The sequence below is a fragment of the Chanos chanos genome, chromosome 1, assembly GCF_902362185.1.
Source record: "Chanos chanos chromosome 1, fChaCha1.1, whole genome shotgun sequence".
Classification (NCBI taxonomy): domain Eukaryota; kingdom Metazoa; phylum Chordata; class Actinopteri; order Gonorynchiformes; family Chanidae; genus Chanos; species Chanos chanos.
In genome coordinates this window covers 37,596,739-37,607,061 of record NC_044495.1, presented here as the reverse complement: position 1 = coordinate 37,607,061, position 10,323 = coordinate 37,596,739, and positions in this window count along the sequence as shown.

Genomic DNA, 10,323 nt, shown 5'->3' with positions numbered 1-10,323 from the left:
CTCATAGTCTAATTACTGGAACACAAATGCAGTCAGTAAGAATGTGACCACCAGAGGGAGGTGACAAGCTACTTATTTCACTCTGCTTGCCAAGCAGCCATCTCTTCAGCTGATATGAAGAAAGAGAGAGAGAGAGAGAGAGAGAGAGAGAGAGAGAGAGAGAAACATGTCTCTTCAAATCCCTTTGAACTAAGTACACATCAAGATTTGTCCTAGAATTGAAAGGCAGGCTGTATTCTCATTCAGCATTCATGCCATGTTATATGAGACAAGACAGCATGACAGACTCCAGTTCTTTTGTCACAGACAATACTCTGAATGACTGAATGAATGGATAGTATTGAAATGGGAGCAATTCCATGTTGAGATTTTTGATGTTTGTAGTCTAAGAGGCATTTTTTTTTTTTATCACAGTCAAGTTTTTTTTTTCCTCAGCTGGGGATGCAGGTTGTTAAGCTTACTTCACAAAACAGTTGTTTACCCACTCACTGTTCTCTTCATCAAGAAGTCAACAGAGAAGATGACTGCTGTAATTTCCAAAATTCCCTGAAGTCTCCTTACTCCTCCATGAAGCAGTATGGTAGGCTGTCAGTAAAGTGTGTGTGTGTGTGTGTCTGTGTGTCTGTGTGTGTTGGGGGAAGGGGTGATTGGGGTTTTTGGGCTTGGGTCCCACCTTGTGGTCAGATTTCACTGGCCTCTTCTTTCTCTTCCAGTCCAATGGAAAGTGCTATTTCAGCCACGCTGGGCATGTGAAGCCCTGTGTTCAGCCGATCTCTCACGTTACAGCCGCCTGTCACTGATTGACAGTTCTGTTCTCGGGCTCACAGGAGCACTGCACCTCACTAGAAAATGTGAGGTTAGGCCACGACGTACAACCAAGACATTTACACACTCAATCGAGAGACAGCTGGGTGTTCTCCAAAAATACAATTCATGATCAAAAACACGACATAACATGTGTTTAGCCTAAGTCACATGCAAGGGAAATTAGTTCAGTATGTAAACAAAACCATATTTTAAAGGTAAAATCAGCAGGGTTTTTTTTTTGTCATTTTACAGCAAATATGTTGATGGAGAGCAGGCCTGCTGTGTCGTTAAAAACATTCAGCCTGAAAACGCTGATCAAACATGCATAGAAAATTTAATTAGCTCCTCTCAGTCAAGCCCAGTCCATTATCTGTTGTATGCATTTGAACAGAGACACGATTAATATGACTAATCTCGTCCCGACTGTGTCATTAGAGAATCAAGTCATTCTGATGCAGCCTTGGCATTTGGAGTAAAGGAAGTAATAAGTCAAGTCCTAATAATTTCTGACAACACGTTTGTGCCCTGCTGGCCTGCTGGGAAAAAAAAACCCCAAAACTTTGAAAGATGTCTAATTTTCATAACTTAAGGCCAGAGGCACATACGAGAAAGGGAGTCTGCGTTCATTTCATGCCAAGGTTATCTTTCACTAAGCACATGGGATGACAAGTATGCCAGCTTAAGAGTCTCAGTGTCCACTCTTACCCCGTCTCCTTTGGGGGGAAAGCATGTTAGCATGGCATGAAAACACATCTGAGATATGGATTGTACAACACTGTTGTCATCACCTCACCGGCCACTGCGATGCTAGCCACTGGTTCGCTCTCTTGGTTATGACTGTCTCACTGCCTCCTCATCTGTCATGAACTCTTGAATACAAAGGAAGTTATATCTATGTGAGCCTGAATGTGAACTTGTTTGGCTTCATCATTCAGGGGTTTGTGATGTCCTTGGACAGACACTACACAGATGCTTGAGTGGAGAGCTGAGCCTAAAATCATCAATGATTTCCTGGTTGACAAAACACAGCTTAGCTTTGATTCCTACATTTATGGACCATCTCTGGATGCAAAGATGTAGAACTCCATTTGCATGCTGATGAATTCTCCCTTCTCTCCCAAATATCTTGACTGAATGTAAGGTGTTCGTGTAGATAATGGAATTACTTTTTTTTGCCATAGATATTCATGCCTTAGGTTACAAATTCTAGTTTTGTTTTGTTTTTTTTTACTTCTTGGTTGGTTTGTTTATTTGCTTTTGTTTTGCTCATCGTCTCTGTTACCGCTTCACACAAAAAAAGTGTTGTGAACTTGCAAAAGCCGCTTTTGTTTTGAACTGAGAGACGATGTGTCGTGTTGGGACCCAAAAATGGATTATTCATTGACAGCTCAGGGCAGCATACTCCCTTCCCATGACCCCTTGTGCTCTCCTCATTTATTCATACACTGTAGCTCTGTGCAAAGCTTAACACAGAGGCTTTCATAAGCTGAGAGCAACATAGCCAGATAGCATGGCAAACACAAGTACCCCGCTAGCGCCGATAATTTATTTATAGAGATTCTTACCAAAATAAAGGAGGAAACAAGACAGGGGTCACCTCCAGTGAACAAACATTTAGTGAGTGGAAAAGAAAGAGAGAGAGAGAGAGAGAGAGAGAGAGAGATAAACTTATGTTCATGCTATGCTGAATCCACTGGTGAAGGTTCTTCATGGAGGTTGATAAAGTAGGTTGAGATGATTGTCCGTGGATCATTCTTTGCCCAAGGGCAGTATGGATTAAATTGTCCACTGCCACTGACTCTGGAGCAGGCCAAGAGCTTTATTAACCCTTAGCCTGAAGACAGGTTTCATCCCACTCTGTCTGCTCTGTCGCCAGCAGTACTTAAAGTGTCTCTCTTTATTTATTCTCCCCTCATGTCATATGCAGCCCTAGCAATACCTGCTGAAAGAGTCTTTACTTCCACTGCAGATGCTGAAAACAGCCTGTGACCATGTATTTGACTTCTGACATAAAGCTGTAATAGCCAGGCAAGTGTACTTTTGTTTTATGGTTGGAATGGCCAGCATATACTGTTAAATGTCCAAAAACTGACTTTAATAGACACAGAAATACTATTTTCTGCTATTGCTTTTTGTAAACCAGTTTCAGTGCTTAGCCTTCATATCGGATAAACTCAGACTGAATATTCCTGAAAACCAATGAGAACAGACCGTGAAATATAGAGAGAAAACACAGAAATATATAAAGCATGGAGGGGAGAGAAGCCAAGAGAGCTTCTGGCTCCATATTGCACATGGTGCACGGTGGCAGTCATTCTAAGTGTTAATTAAAAAGTTGAGAGGCAGCTTGGCAGTCGTAAATCTCGGTCCCTGAGGCTTCTCTTTAAAGACAGACCATTTCAAGCTCTCCTGGCATATAATGAGACACAATGTCACAACTTTGTCTTCTGACGTCCGGAAGCTTTGTGAGAGCTCTGGCAGGTCAAACACTGTTACCCCGCCTTGGGTTTCTGACATTGTTGCCAATGAGAACATTAATGGATTGCTTGACAGTAATGAGTGTTTGCGACAGTGAATTATGGCCCTTGTCTTTTTTAAGAACCAGTTTAAAAAAAGAAAAGAGCGAGTTTGACTTTTTTTTTTTTTTGGCCTATGCGTGTTTTGAGGGCTCCATTCAGTTCTTATACATTCTACACCCTATACTCATTCTATACAGCTGTATTTTGGACGTTCCACCGCACTGAATAAAAAGGTTTCCAAATTGTCAGTAGACCCAGGAGTATGAACTTTCACTCCAGCAACTGTTCACTGATGGTCTGTAAATTGCTTAACCAATTATGCAATTATGACATTTAACACGATCATCTGAAATGAGGAAAGTTGTCTCCAAGTTACAGACAGTGAAACAAATTTTGCATTCACACGTATGGAGTCAGGTTTCGGTCAAATTCTTGTCACGCCATACTGTTCATATTGAAAGGTGCAGAGGGACTCATCAAGTGGATCTGCCTCAGCGCAACTGCAGACCCTTCAAAAGCCAGATACTATATCCACCCCCCCCTCCAAAATCGACCCCCACCTGCCCCCAACACTTCACTCTCCCTCACGTCTCCTGGTCTTCGCACTCTCTCTCACACACACATACTCTAACACACAAACACACACACACACACACACACACACACACACACACACAAAAACACAGTTCCGCCAGTTCCCTGAGTGTCCATATCACCACAACAAGTTTCCACCAACACCGGTTTATGATGACAAGGGTCTCCTGAGATGATTTAACCCCCCCCCCCCCCCCCCCCCCCCCTCCTCCTTTTGGCTCCATGGTTTTCCTCTGATTCTGTGTCACTGTTGACATTTGGGCTGTGCTCCAGCACAGTTTTACGTACATGGGGGCTTTTTACAAAAAAGGCCAGGTGTGTCTCTTCAATTCACAACGGGTGGGCTAACAGTACACTGAGGGAGGAGAGGACAGCAGGAGAGAGAGAGAGAGAGAGAGAGAGAGAGAGAGAGAGAGAGAAAGAGAACAGGAGAACAGATACACCCCACTTTCCCTCTTTTTTCTGTCTATTCTCTCATTTTATTTATTTATTTTTCCACTTCACTGAGTAGCTGAATAAACCTCAAATGATGTTCAGCTATGCTAAACACAGTCATTTTACCTGGACGGGGACTTTGAAGGAGTGTGGTAACCTCACTGGCAACGGTAAGACGCCATTCATTCTTGACATGTCCTGAATGCACACATGAAATCCTTCACTTGGCACAAGCACAGCGTGTGTAAGGAGAGACTGTAGAAGGTGCTGAGATGCTAAGCTTCAACTATGCATGCACAAGTTTTCATTTTTGAATGTCTGTGTTTTCTTTTTTTCCTCGTTCTTTCTTTCTTTCTTTCCTTCTTTTTTTTCCAAGTTCACACTCCACCCTCCCAACACTTTGGCTCCTGTATGTGTTACTTGACAGTCATCTCTGACATGTCTGTTGCTATATTTGTGCTTTTAATCTGTTGGCTACCAATGATGCGGCATAATATCTCCATGCATTAATACAGATAACAGTCTGTTTGTCCTACATTCTTACACTCACTGCATGATACTCAGTTTTTTTCCACGCTAAATTAAGGCTCCAAATCTGAGTGTGTGTGTGTGTGTGTGTGTGTGTAAGCATGTGTTGTACAAACAGCTGTTTGTGCTACAGGGAGCAGAGTGTCACCCCAAGACATTTTGTAGTTTGACACTCACCTTTCACAAATTCTGGAATTGCACATGGAAAAATTCAGCTCTCCACCTGCTCCTTGCTTTTAACTAAGCCTTGAGTTATTTCCATGCACCCAAGATGTTGCACAACAGCCCTATCAGGTTGTGTTTCTATTATGAGATCTACTGGTGACTATATATCTCTCCTCTCTCTCCTCACACAAGTACTGCTGGATCATTAGTGCCAGACTGCAATTACCTATTTTTTGCTCTCGTATCTGTATCCAATTACAGGGTCCTTTTCATCATCATTTGTGTAGTCTTGTTTTTTCTTTTTTCTGTTTTTCATTTTGGAATCACAACAAGATTCTTTTCATTTTTTTGCACACACACATCAAAATATTTTTGGTTAGATTTTCCTCATATGAATTTTTACATTGAACTCAGTGAAGGCGGACATGCTCTGCAGTGTTAAAGAGCTGCTGAGTTGTATTGGTATTAAGTTACTGTATTTGGCCCGTTAGATAGAGAAAGATAGAGAGGGAGAGAGAGAGGGGGAGAGGGACAGAGAGAGAGAGAGAGAGAGAGGGGGGGGGGGGATCAGTTCCCAGGTGTGGGTCATAATTTAAAGGACTTGTCTGTGTGGATTAGCTGGAGAATGTAGTGCTGTTATGACAGACAGAGTCACCTTGTTTCTCTGGCCTGGTCTGCCTAGCTCAGGGCTTTGTGAAATGCAAACAACTCCCCCTTAAGGACAGAGGAAGTGGAGTGTGCCTGTATCTATCTGTGTGTGTGTGTGTGGGGGGGGGGCATGTATAAGCCTGGACTGTAAAGAAAATCAACTTAATTGGTTGCCTCATATGTTTTTTCCCCACTTCAAGGTAATATGTGAAGTGATATGTGTATTTTTAGAACCAAGGACAAAAATAAACATAGGTTTGTTTGTCCATAGAGTGCACCAGCTCTTTGATTAATCAGGCTTGAATACAGTTTTGATATGAAAGAATAAGCTTGTTATGTATTTAGCTGATTTTAGTCTCACAACAAAAAAGTAGGTATATATATATGGAAGTTATACATAATGTATAGGAGCATACATAATGATGCATGATTAATTATGAATGACATTATTGCAATAGTTCAAAACATCTTTGTTTGCATCTTCACTTGCAGTAAATTATGTCTGACATTTCTTTGAACAGCATCTGTTTACTTCTGACATATTTGTGGCATAGATGTTATTACTGAATGTTATCACTTTGACTGGCAGTTAAAATATGTTTTATAATAGAAATTACCATCCTTTGTCACCTTTTTTTTCTCAAGTACCTAAAACTCCCCTATAAATGTTTAATGTTTTGATTAGTAAAGTGAATCAAGCTCTGCTTTGAAGAGCTCAGTCATCTAATTGTAACTGCCTGTCAGATTGAAACTGTGAAATCATCCTGATTGGCTCTTTATTTTTCACACCTCAGAGATTACAGTAACCTTTCTCATTTGTATCCAATTAGCATTTGCCAGAAGCTTCAGGATTAGATAGTTTCTTAATGCTTAACTGACACACAACTTTGGTGCTTTGTGAATAGGTTTTAGGCTGGGGAGTCTGCCATAGCTCAGTTTTCCACTTGACTTGTAACTAAAATTAGACACTCATAGTTCATGGTTCCCTAATAATTATGGTTTTGTAACTATCTGCGTAAGTATGTCGTTTGTGTGTCAGTGTATTGTGTACTCAGTCGTAAGTAAATAAATGTAATGTGAAAAAATGTAATTATGTAGCACTTAGAATGTATCACTTGAATTAATTTGCAAATAGAGTTTCCATAGACATCCAGTGTATTGAGCAAACAGAGCTACCTTAGACATCCAGTGTACTGAGATTACAGTGGACAGAGATTGAATCGTGCCATTTTGTTGTGTCTTGCTTTCTTTGCCCAAGACCAACAAATAATTGCCTTCCACAGCCACCTGAGGAAATATGAGGCCATTTAGTTTTATTGGAACTTTTTTTGTCCCTCCTCTTTTTTACTATTTGTTTTGACATTTGTCAATCAATTTTATGAAACTCAAACTGTCCTTCTGACAGGGTCTGTCGTATAGCAGGAAGAGCCCAGGCTGTTGGAGGTTGGCATGGCACAGTGGATCTCAAATCATATATCTCAACATTACGTTTCCTTTTAGCTTACGATGCTAAAAACAGCTCGAGGACACATAACTGATATCATGTTATCTTATTGTCGGACACAAAGAATGATCATTTAAATCTGGGTGTGCCAAGTGAAGCTTTTACATATTTAGTCTATCCATGTGTGCGAGTGGCGGCTTTAGGTGGCTTAGGTGCAAAAGTCAAACGGCGTTACTCATGTGTCAACAAACCTGAAGCAGCACACAAAAAGGGGGAGTGGAGGAACGGGGCTTCAAGTCCAGGGTCAGGCCATTACTTATAAATAGCAAATTATTCACAGAGATGTGGTCACCCCTCTGTTGAGTTGTGCAGAATGTGTTTCATCAAAGACAGCTCACAGATCAATTTCTGATGATAAGTGGGCTCAGACCCTCCCTTCCACCAGTCTCCCCCCCACCCACACACACACACACACACACAGAGACAGTTGGGTCACCATGTCGCATGTTAATTGTTCAAGGGCCATCTTACCTGTCTGGGCTTGCCTAGGTGCTAATAAAGTTGTAGCTCTGTTGTCGCGCCCACAGATTAGATGTAGGATAAAGCCGATTCTCGAGTGGACATCATTATCCCAATGGCTTTAGGGATCACCTTCTCCATTCTCCGCGCAGTGCCAGGAGCTCATCTCCAATTTCCTTTCAAGGTCAGTCCTGCAGCCTCCCCCCCCCCCCCCCCCCCCCCCCCCCCCCCCCGCCCCCATCATGTTTAAGGCCGCACGGATGGGTAAACAACGAAAAACAAATCTTGACAAATAAGCACGGGAGAGGTGTCTCACAGTAAGTGGCGTCTCTGCAGCACGGTTCCTACACTGTTTTCAAAAAGTTTGCTAAAAACTTTTTTTTTGTATAGCTGATTCGCTGTTTCACCCAGAGTTTTGTGTAAAACCACAGTTGCTAGATCTCTAAAAGTATTTTTCCCTATACTTCTAAATGCTTCTTTTTTCCTCCATATTTCTAAATGCATTTTCCATATTTTATTGCTGGAGGATTACAACTTTATTTATTACATTGCACTAAGTCTAATAACATGGAATGTCTCAGCTTTGTTTTATGACAGGTTTTTTATTTTACCGTATCAGTATAAATGCTGCATTGAAAACAGGAATTTACTGTCTGCCAGCCTTGTCATCATCTTAAATTTCACATGCATCATAATATAGAGTTATTAAACTCCCCCAGCCCAACTCCCTGTTATATACCACCAGTGATTTATCGATCCCATGGAATGTGTAATATTCTGTTTTGATAATATCACATTTGTCTTTACCCAATGCATTTTTAAAAATCCAGATTGAGATAACATGACAGTCCATTTCTCAACAAGTTGTAGATTTTGTGGAGCTGACATAGGACTTGACACTTGTCACATAAAGTGTCAGTTTTGCATTGGGGTGGAGGAAGCAAGTATAGACGTGGGTTTCAGCTTGCTGCAACTGAGAGGCAGACGCTGGAACGTCTAGAATACAGGGTAGAACCTTGCAATCAATTCCCACCTCACGTTGAAAAACCCCCAATATTAGGCGGTGTAGGTGGTGTGGGGGCTGGTGGGTTGGCTGTTGGGGAGGGGGGGGGGGGGTGGTCCGAGCAGGGAGGACATGATGTAACCTTTCAGATCAGAATTTTCTGGTGTTAAGCTAACCTGCCTGGCCAGCTTGCTTTACAATGTTGTTTTTTGCGCCGAATGCTGCAAGGGTCAGCCTGCACGTCATTTCTCTCCCTGTCTCTACTCTCTCCCCCCGCGTGCTTGGAAGGAGGGGAGTGGGCAGTGGTCAAGCCTGGCTGGAAGCTGTACTTGGCAACGGTCTTAGCAACAGGTCTTGTATGTTGTCTCAGGCATGCGGCTGTTGGCCTCTTGCCATCAGAATCTGCCGCGACAGGGTTTCAGAGGCCAAACTTGATTGAAGCTTTTACGAGCCTACACATGGCAGTGAAACCATGGCCACGGTCAGGGGGAAACTGCGAGGTTGACACCTGAAGTCAGCAAACAGTCCCACAGCAAAGCACATATAATGCACGGTTCTGCTTTAAATCACATTATCATACTGTTTCGACACTAAAGGTGACCTGGTCCCATTAACTAAATGGCTAATTGACTGAAAAGGCTGATTGCATATAGTTAAATTGCAGAGGTTCACCACTTTGCAGTTGCTTGCTGTTAGCTGGAGAAACCCCCCCCCAAAACAACAACAAGAATTTTTTTTCTTAAATCACCACATGACCATGGAAAAGGCAGAAAAGACATTCTGGCTCTCTCTCTCTTTGTCAGCACTTCGCATTTTTATCACTGAGCATTAAGAGCATACAGTGTCTGTGCATGAGAGCAATCAGTTTAATATGTATGCTCAGATTAGGTGAGCTGGTTGCTTAGCAATGAAACCTGTTGCTTGGGAACAGTTGACCTGAATGAACTACACAAACAAAACTCTAGAACTTTTAAAGTGACACTCCTCCTAATATTTTTTTTGTTTTGTTTTGTTTTTATCTTTCCCTTCAGTGTTCCCAGTTCATGTTGTGGAGTTAAATTGACAGGAAATGAATGAATGCTGAGAAGAGCAGAGCACAGATGGGCGTTATTCTTTCTTTTCCTGTCATAGTCACTTGTAATAACAAAGAATATACATTGTTCTATACAAATCCACCTTTCACATACAGTACATGGTATTTCTGCCTCCAGTTTTATGATGATGTCTAAAAAAGGATTATGGTCATGTGTCCTTTCCATTCAATACATGTCATGGAATCTGACGCTTGCTAACAGACCGAAAATTTAACTAGACCTGTCCCAGCTTTTTTAGAGTCAACCTAACGGCCAAGAAAAAAAAAGGGAAATTATCATTGACATCAATTAGAGGGCAGATTTTTTTTTTAATCTTTAAATCTTAATCAGTGGTCCAGTAACCAACCTCTGGACTGCTTGGACTACTCCTCAGTCAGCCTAGAGTGCTGAAAACAAACCGTTTTCGTAGCCTGTTTTGTTAGTAGCTCAGATTTCTGGTGACATTGCTAGCCAGTTGATCAGTTAAAACAAAATCTGTTTTCAGATGCACTGTGTGAAGAGAGTGATTGTCATTACATGACAAAACCTCTGCTATAGCATCTGTTTTTGATGCTCAGTCTTGAGAAG